Below are 13,170 nucleotides of genomic sequence, written 5' to 3' on the forward strand. Positions count from 1 at the left end.
CTACAGAACTCTTCCATTGTTCTCGGAATTCTGCTGAAGTTTAAAAATGCTACGGAACTCTTCCATTGTTCTTCAGAATTCTGCTGAAGCTTAAAAATGCTATGGAACTGTTCCATTGTTCTTCGGAATTCTGCTGAAGTTTAAAAATGCTATGGAACTCTTCCATTGTTCTCGGAATTCTGGTGAAGTTTAAAAATGCTACGGAACTCTTCCATTGTTCTCGGAATTCTGGTGACGTTTAAAAATGCTACGGAACTCATCCATTGTTCTCGGAATTCTGCTGAAGTTTAAAAATGCTACGGAACTCTTCCATTGTTCTTCGGAATTCTGCTGAAGTTTAAAAATGGTACGGAACTTTTCCATTGTTCTTCGGAATTCTGATGAAGTTTAAAAAGGCTACGGAACTCTTCCATTGTTCTTCGGAATTCTGCTGAAGTTTAAAAATGCTACGGAACTCTTCCATTGTTCTTCGGAATTCTGCAGAAGTTTAAAAATGCTACGGAACTCTTCCATTGTTCTTGGAATTCTGGTGAAGTTTAAAAATTCTACGGTGCTCTTCCATTGTTCTTGGGAATTCTGCTGAAGTTTAAAAATGTTACGGATCAATTCCATTGTTCTTCGGAATTCTGCTGAAGTTTAAAAATGCTACGGAACTCTTCCATTGTTCTTCGGAATTCTGCTGAAGCTTAAAAATGCTATGGAACTGTTCCATTGTTCTTCGGAATTCTGCTGAAGTTTAAAAATGCTATGGAACTCTTCCATTGTTCTCGGAATTCTGGTGAAGTTTAAAAATGCTACGGAACTCTTCCATTGTTCTCGGAATTCTGGTGAACTTTAAAAATGCTACGGAACTCATCCATTGTTCTCGGAATTCTGCTGAAGATTAAAAATGCTATGGAACTCTTCCATTGTTCTTCGGAATTCTGCTGAAGTTTAAAAATGCTACGGAACTCTTCCATTGTTCTTCTGAGTTCTGCTGAAGTTTAAAAATGCTGCAGAACTCTTCCATTGTTCTTCGGAATTCTGATGAAGTTTAAAACTGCAACGGAACTCTTCCATTTTTCTTCAGAATTCTGCTGAAGTTTAAAAATGCTACGGAACTCTTCCATTGTTCTTCGGAATTCTGCTGAAGTTTAAAAATGCTATGGAACTCTTACATTGTTCTTCTGAATTCTGCTGAAGTTTAAAAATGCTACGGAACTCTTCCATTGTTCTTCGGAACTCTGATGAAGCTTAAAACTGCAACGGAACTCTTCCATTGTTGTTCCGAATTCTGCTGAAGTTTAAAAATGCTACGGAACTCTTCCATTGTTCTTCGGAATTCTGCTGAAGTTTAAAAATGCTACGGAACTCTTCCATTGTTCTCGGAATTCTGCTGAAGTTTAAAATTGCTACGGAACTCTTCCATTGTTCTCGGAATTCTGTTGAAGTTTAAAAATGCTACAGAACTCTTCCATTGTTCTCGGATTTCTGCTGAAGTTTAAAAATGCTATGGAACTCTTCCATTGTTCTTCAGAATTCTGCTGAAGCTTAAAAATGCTATGGAACTGTTCCATTGTTCTTCGGAATTCTGCTGAAGTTTAAAAATGCTACGGAACTCTTCCATTGTTCTCGGAATTCTGGTGACGTTTAAAAATGCTACGGAACTCATCCATTGTTCTCGGAATTCTGCTGAAGTTTAAAAATGCTACGGAACTCTTCCATTGTTCTTCGGAATTCTGCTGAAGTTTAAAAATGGTACGGAACTTTTCCATTGTTCTTCGGAATTCTGATGAAGTTTAAAAAGGCTACGGAACTCTTCCATTGTTCTTCGGAATTCTGCTGAAGTTTAAAAATGCTACGGAACTCTTCCATTGTTCTTCGGAATTCTGCAGAAGTTTAAAAATGCTACGGAACTCTTCCATTGTTCTTGGAATTCTGCTGAAGTTTAAAAATGCTACGGAACTCTTCCATTGTTCTCAGAATTCTGCTGAAGCTTATAAATTCTACGGTGCTCTTCCATTGTTCTTGGGAATTCTGCTGAAGTTTAAAAATGTTACGGAACAATTCCATTGTTCTTCGGAATTCTGCTGAAGTTTAAAAATGCTACGGAACTCTTCCATTGTTCTTCGGAATTCTGCTGAAGCTTAAAAATGCTATGGAACTGTTCCATTGTTCTTCGGAATTCTGCTGAAGTTTAAAAATGCTATGGAACTCTTCCATTGTTCTCGGAATTCTGGTGAAGTTTAAAAATGCTACGGAACTCTTCCATTGTTCTCGGAATTCTGGTGAAGTTTAAAAATGCTACGGAACTCATCCATTGTTCTCGGAATTCTGCTGAAGTTTAAAAATGCTACGGAACTCTTCCATTGTTCTTCGGAATTCTGCTGAAGTTTAAAAATAGTATGGAACTTTTCCATTGTTCTTCGGAATTCTGATGAAGTTTAAAAAGGCTACGGAACTCTTCCATTGTTCTTCGGAATTCTGCTGAAGTTTAAAAATGCTACGGAACTCTTCCATTGTTCTTCGGAATTCTGCAGAAGTTTAAAAATGCTACGGAACTCTTCCATTGTTCTTGGAATTCTGGTGAAGTTTAAAAATGCTACGGAACTCTTCTATTGTTCTCAGAATTCTGCTGAAGCTTATAAATTCTACGGTGCTCTTCCATTGTTCTTGGGAATTCTGCTGAAGTTTAAAAATGCTACGGAACTCTTCCATTTTTCTCGGAATTCTTCTGAAGTTTAAAAATGCTACAGAATTCTTCTCTTGTTCTTCAGAATTCTGCTGAAGTTTAAAAATGCTACGGAACACTTCCTTTGTTCTTCGGAATTCTGCTGAAGTTTAAAAATGCTACAGAACTCTTCCATTGTTCACCGTATTCTGGTGAAGTTTAAAAATGCTACGGAACTCTTCCATTGTTATTTTTAATTCTACTGAAGTTTAAAAATGCTACGGAACTCTTCCATTGTTCTTTGGAATTCTGCTGAAGTTTAAAAATGCTACGTGACTCTTCATTGTTCTTCTGAGTTCTGCTGAAGTTTAAAAATGCTACGGAACTCTTCCATTGTTCTTCGGAATTCTGATGAAGTTTAAAACTGCAACGGAACTCTTCCATTGTTCTTCGGAATTCTGCTGAAGTTTAAAAATGCTACGGAACTCTTCCATTGTTCTTCGGAATTCTGCTGAAGTTTAAAAATGCTACAGAACTCTTCCATTGTTCCTCGGAATTCTGGTGAAGTTTAAAAATGCTGCGGAACTCATCCATTGTTCTCGGAATTCTGCTGAAGTTTAAAAATGCTACGGAACTCTTCCATTGTTCTTCGGAATTCTGCTGTAATTTAAAAATGCTATGGAACTCTTCCATTGTTCTTCGGAATTCTGCTGAAGTTTAAAAATGCTACGGAACTCTTCCATTGTTCTTTGGAATTCTGCTGAAGTTTAAAAATGCTACGGAACTCTTCCATTGTTTTTCGGAATTCTGCTGAAGTTTAAAAATGCTGTGGAACTCTTCCATTGTTCTCGGAATTCTTCTGAAGTTTGAAAATGCTACAGAACTCTTCCATTGTTCTTCAGAATACTGCTGAAGTTTAAAAATGCTACGGAACACTTCCTTTGTTCTTCGGAATTCTGCTGAAGTTTAAAAATGCTACGGAACTCTTCCATTGTTCACGGAATTCTGGTGAAGTTTAAAAATGCTACGGAACTGTTCCATTGTTATTCTTAATTCTGCTGAAGTTTAAAAATGCTACGGAACTCTTCCATTGTTCTTCGGAATTCTGCTGAAGTTTAAAAATGCTACGGAACTTTTCCATTGTTCTTCGGAATTCTGATGAAGTTTAAAAATGCTACGGAACTCTTCCATTGTTCTTCGGAATTCTGCTGAAGTTTAAAAATGCTACGGAACTCTTCCATTGTTCTCAGAATTCTGTTGAAGTTTAAAAATGCTACGGAACTCTTCCATTGTTCTCGGAATTCTGTTGAAGTTTAAAAATGCTGCGGAACTCTTCCATTGTTCTCGGAATTCTGCTGAAGTTTAAAAATGCTACGGAACTCTTCCATTGTTCTTCGGAATTCTGCTGAAGTTTAAAAATGCTACAGAATTTTTCCATTGTTCTTCGGAATTCTGATGAAGTTTAAAAATGCTACGGAACTCTTCCATTGTTCTTCAGAATTCTGCTGAAGTTTAAAAATGCTACGGAACTCTTCCATTGTTCTTCGGAATTCTGCAGAAGTTTAAAAATGCTACGTAACTCTTCCATTGTTCTTGGAATTCTGGTGAAGTTTAAAAATGCTACGGAACTCTTCCATTGTTCTCAGAATTCTGCTGAAGTTTATAAATTCTACGGTACTCTTCCATTGTTCTTGGGAATTCTGCTGAAGTTTAAAAATGCTACGGAACTCTTCCATTGTTCTTCGGAATTCTGCTGAAGTTTAAAAATGCTACGGAACTCTTCCATTGTTCTTCGGAATTCTGCTGAAGTTTAAAAATGCTACGGAACTCTTACATTGTTCTTCTGAATTCTGCTGAAGTTTAAAAATGCTACGGAACTCTTCCATTGTTCTTCGGAATTCTGATGAAGCTTAAAACTGCAACGGAACTCTTCCATTGTTCTTCGGAATTCTGCTGAAGTTTAAAAACGCTACGGAACTCTTCCATTGTTCTTCGGAATTCTGCTGAAGTTTAAAAATGCTACGGAACTCTTCCATTGTTTTCGGAATTCTGCTGAAGTTTAAAAATGCTACGGAACTCTTCCATTGTTCTCGGAATTCTGGTGAAGTTTAAAAATGCTACGGAACTCTTCCATTGTTCTCGGAATTCTGCTGAAGTTTAAAAATGCTACGGAACTATTCCATTGTTCTTCGGAATTCTGCCGAAGTTTAAAAATGCTACGGAACTCTTCCATTGTTCTTGGAATTTCTGTGAAGTTTAAAAATGCTACGGAACTCTTCCATTGTTCTCAGAATTCTGCTGAAGCTTATAAATTCTACGGTGCTCTTCCATTGTTCTTGGGAATTCTGCTGAAGTTTAAAAATGTTACGGATCAATTCCATTGTTCTTCGGAATTCTGCTTAAGTTTAAAAATGCTACGGAACTCGTCCATTGTTCTTCGGAATTCTGCTGAAGTTTAAAAATGCTGCGGAACTCTTCCATTGTTCTTCGGAATTCTGCTGAAGTTTAAAAATGCTACGGAACTCTTCCATTGTTTTGCGGAATTCTGCTGAAGTTTAAAAATGCTACGGAACTCTTCCATTTTTCTCGGAATTCTTCTGAAGTTTAAAAATACTACAGAACTCTTCTCTTGTTCTTCAGAATTCTGCTGAAGTTTAAAAATGCTACGGAACAATTCCTTTGTTCTTCGGAATTCTGCTGAAGTTTAAAAATGCTACGGAACTCTTCCATTGTTCTTCGGAATTCTGCTGAAGTTTAAAAATGCTATGGAACTCTTCGATTGTTCTTCGGAATTCTGCTGAAGTTTAAAAATTCTACGGAACTCTTCCATTGTTCTTCTGAGTTCTGCTGAAGTTTAAAAATGCTGCGGAACTCTTCCATTGTTCTTCGGAATTCTGATGAAGTTTAAAACTGCAACGGAACTCTTCCATTGTTCTTCAGAATTCTGCTGAAGTGTAAAAATGCTACGGAACTCTTCCATTGTTCTTCGGAATTCTGCTGAAGTTTAAAAATGCTATGGAACTCTTATATTGTTCTTCTGAATTCTGCTGAAGTTTAAAAATGCTACGGAACTCTTCCATTGTTCTTCGGAACTCTGATGAAGCTTAAAACTGCAACGGAACTCTTCCATTGTTCACGGAATTCTGCTGAAGTTTAAAAATGCTACGGAACTCTTCCATTGTTCTTCGGAATTCTGCTGAAGTTTAAAAATGCTACGGAACTCTTCCATTGTTCTCGGAATTCTGCTGAAGTTTAAAAATGCTACGGAACTCTTCCATTGTTCTCGGAATTCTGGTGAAGTTTAAAAATGCTACAGAACTCTTCCATTGTTCTCGGAATTCTGCTGAAGTTTAAAAATGCTACGGAACTCTTCCATTGTTCTTCAGAATTCTGCTGAAGCTTAAAAATGCTATGGAACTGTTCCATTGTTCTTCGGAATTCTGCTGAAGTTTAAAAATGCTATGGAACTCTTGCATTGTTCTCGGAATTCTGGTGAAGTTTAAAAATGCTACGGAACTCTTCCATTGTTCTCGGAATTCTGGTGACGTTTAAAAATGCTACGGAACTCATCCATTGTTCTCGGAATTCTGCTGAAGTTTAAAAATGCTACGGAACTCTTCCATTGTTCTTCGGAATTCTGATGAAGTTTAAAAAGGCTACGGAACTCTTCCATTGTTCTTCGGAATTCTGCTGAAGTTTAAAAATGCTATGGAACTCTTCCATTGTTCTTCGGAATTCTGCAGAAGTTTAAAAATGCTACGGAACTCTTCCATTGTTCTTGGAATTCTGGTGAAGTTTAAAAATGCTACGGAACTCTTCCATTGTTCTCAGAATTCTGCTGAAGCTTATAAATTCTACGGTGCTCTACCATTGTTCTTGGGAATTCTGCTGAAGTTTAAAAATGTTACGGATCAATTCCATTGTTCTTCGGAATTCTGCTGAAGTTTAAAAATGCTACGGAACTCTTCCATTGTTCTTCGGAATTCTGCTGAAGCTTAAAAATGCTATGGAACTGTTCCATTGTTCTTCGGAACTCTGCTGAAGTTTAAAAATGCTATGGAACTCTTCCATTGTTCTCGGAATTCTGGTGAAGTTTAAAAATGCTACGGAACTCTTCCATTGTTCTCGGAATTCTGGTGAAGTTTAAAAATGCTACGGAACTCATCCATTGTTCTCGGAATTCTGCTGAAGTTTAAAAATGCTACGGAACTCTTCCATTGTTCTTCGGAATTCTGCTGAAGTTTAAAAATAGTATGGAACTTTTCCATTGTTCTTCGGAATTCTGATGAAGTTTAAAAAAGCTACGGAACTCTTCCATTGTTCTTCGGAATTCTGCTGAAGTTTAAAAATGCTACGGAACTCTTCCATTGTTCTTCGGAATTCTGCAGAAGTTTAAAAATGCTACGGAACTCTTCCATTGTTCTTGGAATTCTGGTGAAGTTTAAAAATGCTACGGAACTCTTCCATTGTTCTCAGAATTCTGCTGAAGCTTATAAATTATACGGTGCTCTTCCATTGTTCTTGGGAATTCTGCTGAAGTTTAAAAATGTTACGGATCAATTCCATTGTTCTTCGGAATTCTGCTTAAGTTTAAAAATGCTACGGAAGTCTTCCATTGTTCTTCGGAATTCTGCTGAAGTTTAAAAATGCTACGGAACTCTTTCATTGTTCTTCGGAATTCTGCTGAAGTTTAAAAATGCTACAGAACTCTTCCATTGTTTTGCGGAATTCTGCTGAAGTTTAAAAATGCTACGGAACTCTTCCATTTTTCTTGGAATTCTTCTGAAGTTTAAAAATGCTACAGAATTCTTCTCTTGTTCTTCAGAATTCTGCTGAAGTTTAAAAATGCTACGGAACACTTCCTTTGTTCTTCGGAATTCTGCTGAAGTTTAAAAATGCTACAGAACTCTTCCATTGTTCACGGTATTCTGGTGAAGTTTAAAAATGCTACGGAACTCTTCCATTGTTATTTTTAATTCTACTGAAGTTTAAAAATGCTACGGAACTCTTCCATTGTTCTTTGGAATTCTGCTGAAGTTTAAAAATGCTACGGGACTCTTCATTGTTCTTCTGAGTTCTGCTGAAGTTTAAAAATGCTACGGAACTCTTCCATTGTTCTTCGGAATTCTGATGAAATTTAAAACTGCAACGGAACTCTTCCATTGTTCTTCGGAATTCTGCTGAAGTTTAAAAATGCTACGGAACTCTTCCATTGTTCTTCGGAATTCTGCTGAAGTTTAAAAATGCTACAGAACTCTTCCATTGTTCCTCGGAATTCTGGTGAAGTTTAAAAATGCTGCGGAACTCATCCATTGTTCTCGGAATTCTGCTGAAGTTTAAAAATGCTACGGAACTCTTCCATTGTTCTTCGGAATTCTGCTGTAATTTAAAAATGCTACGGAACTCTTCCATTGTTCTTCGGAATTCTGCTGAAGTTTAAAAATGCTACGGAACTCTTCCATTGTTCTTCGGAATTCTGATGAAGTTTAAAACTGCAACGGAACTCTTCCATTGTTCTTCGGAGTTCTGCTGAAGTTTAGAAATGCTACGGAACTCTTCCATTGTTCTTCGGAATTCTGCTGAAGTTTAAAAATGCTACAGAACTCTTCCATTGTTCCTCGGAATTCTGGTGAAGTTTAAAAATGCTGCGGAACTCTTCCATTGTTCTCGGAATTCTGCTGAAGTTTAAAAATGCTACGGAACTCTTCCATTGTTCTTCGGAATTCTGCTGAAGCTTAAAAATGCTATGGAACTGTTCCATTGTTCTTCGGAATTCTCCTGAAGTTTAAAAATGCTATGGAACTCTTCCATTGTTCTCGGAATTCTGGTGAAGTTTAAAAATGCTACGGAACTCATCCATTGTTCTCGGAATTCTGCTGAAGTTTAAAAATGCTACGGAACTCTTCCATTGTTCTTCGGAATTCTGCTGAAGTTTAAAAATAGTATGGAACTTTTCCATTGTTCTTCGGAATTCTGATGAAGTTTAAAAAGGCTACGGAACTCTTCCATTGTTCTTCGGAATTCTGCTGAAGTTTAAAAATGCTACGGAATTCTTCCATTGTTCTTCGGAATTCTGCAGAAGTTTAAAAATGCTACGGAACTCTTCCATTGTTCTTGGAATTCTGGTGAAGTTTAAAAATGCTACGGAACTCTTCCATTGTTCTCAGAATTCTGCTGAAGCTTATAAATTCTACGGTGCTCTTCCATTGTTCTTGGGAATTCTGCTGAAGTTTAAAAATGTTACGGATCAATTCCATTGTTCTTCGGAATTCTGCTTAAGTTTAAAAATGCTACGGAAGTCTTCCATTGTTCTTCGGAATTCTGCTGAAGTTTAAAAATGCTACGGAACTCTTTCATTGTTCTTCGGAGTTCTGCTGAAGTTTAAAAATGCTACGGAACTCTTCCATTGTTTTGCGGAATTCTGATGAAGTTTAAAAATGCTACGGAACTCTTCCATTTTTCTCGGAATTCTTCTGAAGTTTAAAAATGCTACAGAATTCTTCTCTTGTTCTTCAGAATTCTGCTGAAGTTTAAAAATGCTACGGAACACTTCCTTTGTTCTTCGGAATTCTGCTGAAGTTTAAAAATGCTACAGAACTCTCCATTTGTTCACGGTATTCTGGTGAAGTTTAAAAATGCTACGGAACTCTTCCATTGTTATTTTTAATTCTACTGAAGTTTAAAAATGCTACGGAACTCTTCCATTGTTCTTTGGAATTCTGCTGAAGTTTAAAAATGCTACGGAACTCTTCCATTGTTCTTCGGAATTCTGATGAAGTTTAAAACTGCAACGGAACTCTTCCATTGTTCTTCGGAATTCTGCTGAAGTTTAAAAATGCTACAGAACTCTTCCATTGTTCCTCGGAATTCTGGTGAAGTTTAAAAATGCTGCGGAACTCATCCATTGTTCTCGGAATTCTGCTGAAGTTTAAAAATGCTACGGAACTCTTCCATTGTTCTTCGGAATTCTGCTGTAATTTAAAAATGCTACGGAACTCTTCCATTGTTCTTCGGAATTCTGCTGAAGTTTAAAAATGCTACGGAACTCTTCCATTGTTCTTCGGAATTCTGATGAAGTTTAAAACTGCAACGGAACTCTTCCATTGTTCTTCGGAATTCTGCTGAAGTTTAAAAATGCTACGGAACTCTTCCATTGTTCTCAGAATTCTGTTGAAGTTTAAAAATGCTACGGAACTCTTCCATTGTTCTCGGAATTCTGTTGAAGTTTAAAAATGCTGCGGAACTCTTCCATTGTTCTCGGAATTCTGCTGAAGTTTAAAAATGCTACGGAACTCTTCCATTGTTCTTCGGAATTCTGCTGAAGTTTAAAAATGCTACAGAATTTTTCCATTGTTCTTCGGAATTCTGATGAAGTTTAAAAATGCTACGCAACTCTTCCATTGTTCTTCAGAATTCTGCTGAAGTTTAAAAATGCTACGGAACTCTTCCATTGTTCTTCGGAATTCTGCAGAAGTTTAAAAATGCTACGGAACTCTTCCATTGTTCTTGGAATTCTGGTGAAGTTTAAAAATGCTACGGAACTCTTCCACTGTTCTCAGAATTCTGCTGAAGTTTGTAAATTCTACGGTACTCTTCCATTGTTCTTGGGAATTCTGCTGAAGTTTAAAAATGCTACGGAACTCTTCCATTGTTCTTCGGAATTCTGCTGAAGTTTAAAAATGCTACGGAACTCTTCCATTGTTCTTCGGAATTCTGCTGTAGTTTAAAAATGCTACGGAACTCTTACATTGTTCTTCTGAATTCTGCTGAAGTTTAAAAATGCTACGGAACTCTTCCATTGTTCTTCGGAATTCTGATGAAGCTTAAAACTGCAACGGAACTCTTCCATTGTTCTTCGGAATTCTGCTGAAGTTTAAAAATGCTACGGAACTCTTCCATTGTTCTTCGGAATTCTGCTGAAGTTTAAAAATGCTACGGAACTCTTCCATTGTTTTCGGAATTCTGCTGAAGTTTAAAAATGCTACGGAACTCTTCCATTGTTCTCGGAATTCTGGTGAAGTTTAAAAATGCTACGGAACTCTTCCATTGTTCTCGGAATTGTGCTGAAGTTTAAAAATGCTACGGAACTATTGCATTGTTCTTCGGAATTCTGCCGAAGTTTAAAAATGCTACGGAACTCTTCCATTGTTCTTGGAATTCCTGTGAAGTTTAAAAATGCTACGGAACTCTTCCATTGTTCTCAGAATTCTGCTGAAGCTTATAAATTCTACTGTGCTCTTCCATTGTTCTTGGGAATTCTGCTGAAGTTTAAAAATGTTACGGATCAATTCCATTGTTCTTCGGAATTCTGCTTAAGTTTAAAAATGCTACGGAACTCTTCCATTGTTCTTAGGAATTCTGCTGAAGTTTAAAAATGCTGCGGAACTCTTCCATTGTTCTTCGGAATTCTGCTGAAGTTTAAAAATGCTACGGAACTCTTCCATTGTTTTGCGGAATTCTGCTGAAGTTTAAAAATGCTACGGAACTCTTCCATTTTTCTCGGAATTCTTCTGAAGTTTAAAAATACTACAGAACTCTTCTCTTGTTCTTCAGAATTCTGCTGAAGTTTAAAAATGCTATGGAACAATTCCTTTGTTCTTCGGAATTCTGCTGAAGTTTAAAAATGTTACGGATCATTTCCATTGTTCTTCGGAATTCTGCTGAAGTTTAAAAATGCTACGGAACTCTTCCATTGCTCTTCGGAATTCTGCTGAAGTTTAAAAATGCTATGGAACTCTTCGATTGTTCTTCAGAATTCTGCTGAAGTTTAAAAATGCTACGGAACTCTTCCATTGTTCTTCTGAGTTCTGCTGAAGTTTAAAAATGCTGCGGAACTCTTCCATTGTTCTTCGGAATTCTGATGAAGTTTAAAACTGCAACGGAACTCTTCCATTGTTCTTCAGAATTCTGCTGAAGTTTAAAAATGCTACGGAACTCTTCCATTGTTCTTCGGAATTCTGCTGAAGTTTAAAAATGCTATGGAACTCTTACATTGTTCTTCTGAATTCTGCTGAAGTTTAAAAATGCTACGGAACTCTTCCATTGTTCTTCGGAACTCTGATGAAGCTTAAAACTGCAACGGAACTCTTCCATTGTTGTTTGGAATTCTGCTGAAGTTTAAAAATGCTACGGAACTCTTCCATTGTTCTTCGGAATTCTGCTGAAGTTTAAAAATGCTACGGAACTCTTCCATTGTTCTCGGAATTCTGGTGAAGTTTAAAAATGCTACGGAACTCTTCCATTGTTCTCGGAATTCTGGTGACGTTTAAAAATGCTACGGAACTCTTCCATTGTTCTCGGAATTCTGCTGAAGTTTAAAAATGCTACGGAACTCTTCCATTGTTCTTCGGAATTCTGCTGAAGTTTAAAAATGCTACAGAACTCTTCCATTGTTCCTCGGAATTCTGGTGAAGTTTAAAAATGCTGCGGAACTCATCCATTGTTCTCGGAATTCTGCTGAAGTTTAAAAATGCTACGGAACTCTTCCATTGTTCTTCGGAATTCTGCTGTAATTTAAAAATGCTACGGAACTCTTCCATTGTTCTTCGGAATTCTACTGAAGTTTAAAAATGCTATGAAACTCTTCGATTGTTCTTCGGAATTCTGCTGAAGTTTAAAAATGCTACGGACCTCTTCCATTGTTCTTCTGAGTTCTGCTGAAGTTTAAAAATGCTGCGGAACTCTTCCATTGTTCTTCGGAATTCTGATGAAGTTTAAAACTGCAACGGAACTCTTCCATTGTTCTTCAGAATTCTGCTTAAGTTTAAAAATGCTACGGAACTCTTCCATTGTTCTTTGGAATTCTGCTGAAGTTTAAAAATGCTATGGAACTCTTACATTGTTCTTCTGAGTTCTGCTGAAGTTTAAAAATGCTACGGAACTCTTCAATTGTTCTTCGGAACTCTGATGAAGCTTAAAACTGCAACGGAACTCTTCCATTGTTGTTCGGAATTCTGCAGAAGTTTAAAAATGCTACGGAACTCTTCCATTGTTCTTCGGAATTCTGCTGAAGTTTAAAAATGCTATGGAACTCTTCCATTGTTCTCGGAATTCTGGTGAAGTTTAAAAATGCTACGGAACTCTTCCATTGTTCTCGGAATTCTGGTGACGTTTAAAAATGCTACGGAACTCATCCATTGTTCTCGGAATTCTGCTGAAGTTTAAAAATGCTACGGAACTCTTCCATTGTTCTTCGGAATTCTGCTGAAGTTTAAAAATGGTACGGAACTTTTCCATTGTTCTTCGGAATTCTGATGAAGTTTAAAAAGGCTACGGAACTCTTCCATTGTTCATCGGAATTCTGCTGAAGTTTAAAAATGCTACGGAACTCTTCCATTGTTCTTCGGAATTCTGCAGAAGTTTAAAAATGCTACGGAACTCTTCCATTGTTCTTGGAATTCTGGTGAAGTTTAAAAATGCTATGGAACTCTTCTATTGTTCTCAGAATTCTGCTGAAGCTTATAAATTCTACGGTGCTCTTCCATTGTTCTTGGGAATTCTGCTGAAGTTTAAAAATGTTA

Source organism: Phyllobates terribilis, unplaced genomic scaffold, assembly GCF_046119375.1.
Source record: "Phyllobates terribilis strain yellow unplaced genomic scaffold, ASM4611937v1 Scaffold_442__1_contigs__length_1511491, whole genome shotgun sequence".
NCBI lineage: Eukaryota > Metazoa > Chordata > Amphibia > Anura > Dendrobatidae > Phyllobates > Phyllobates terribilis.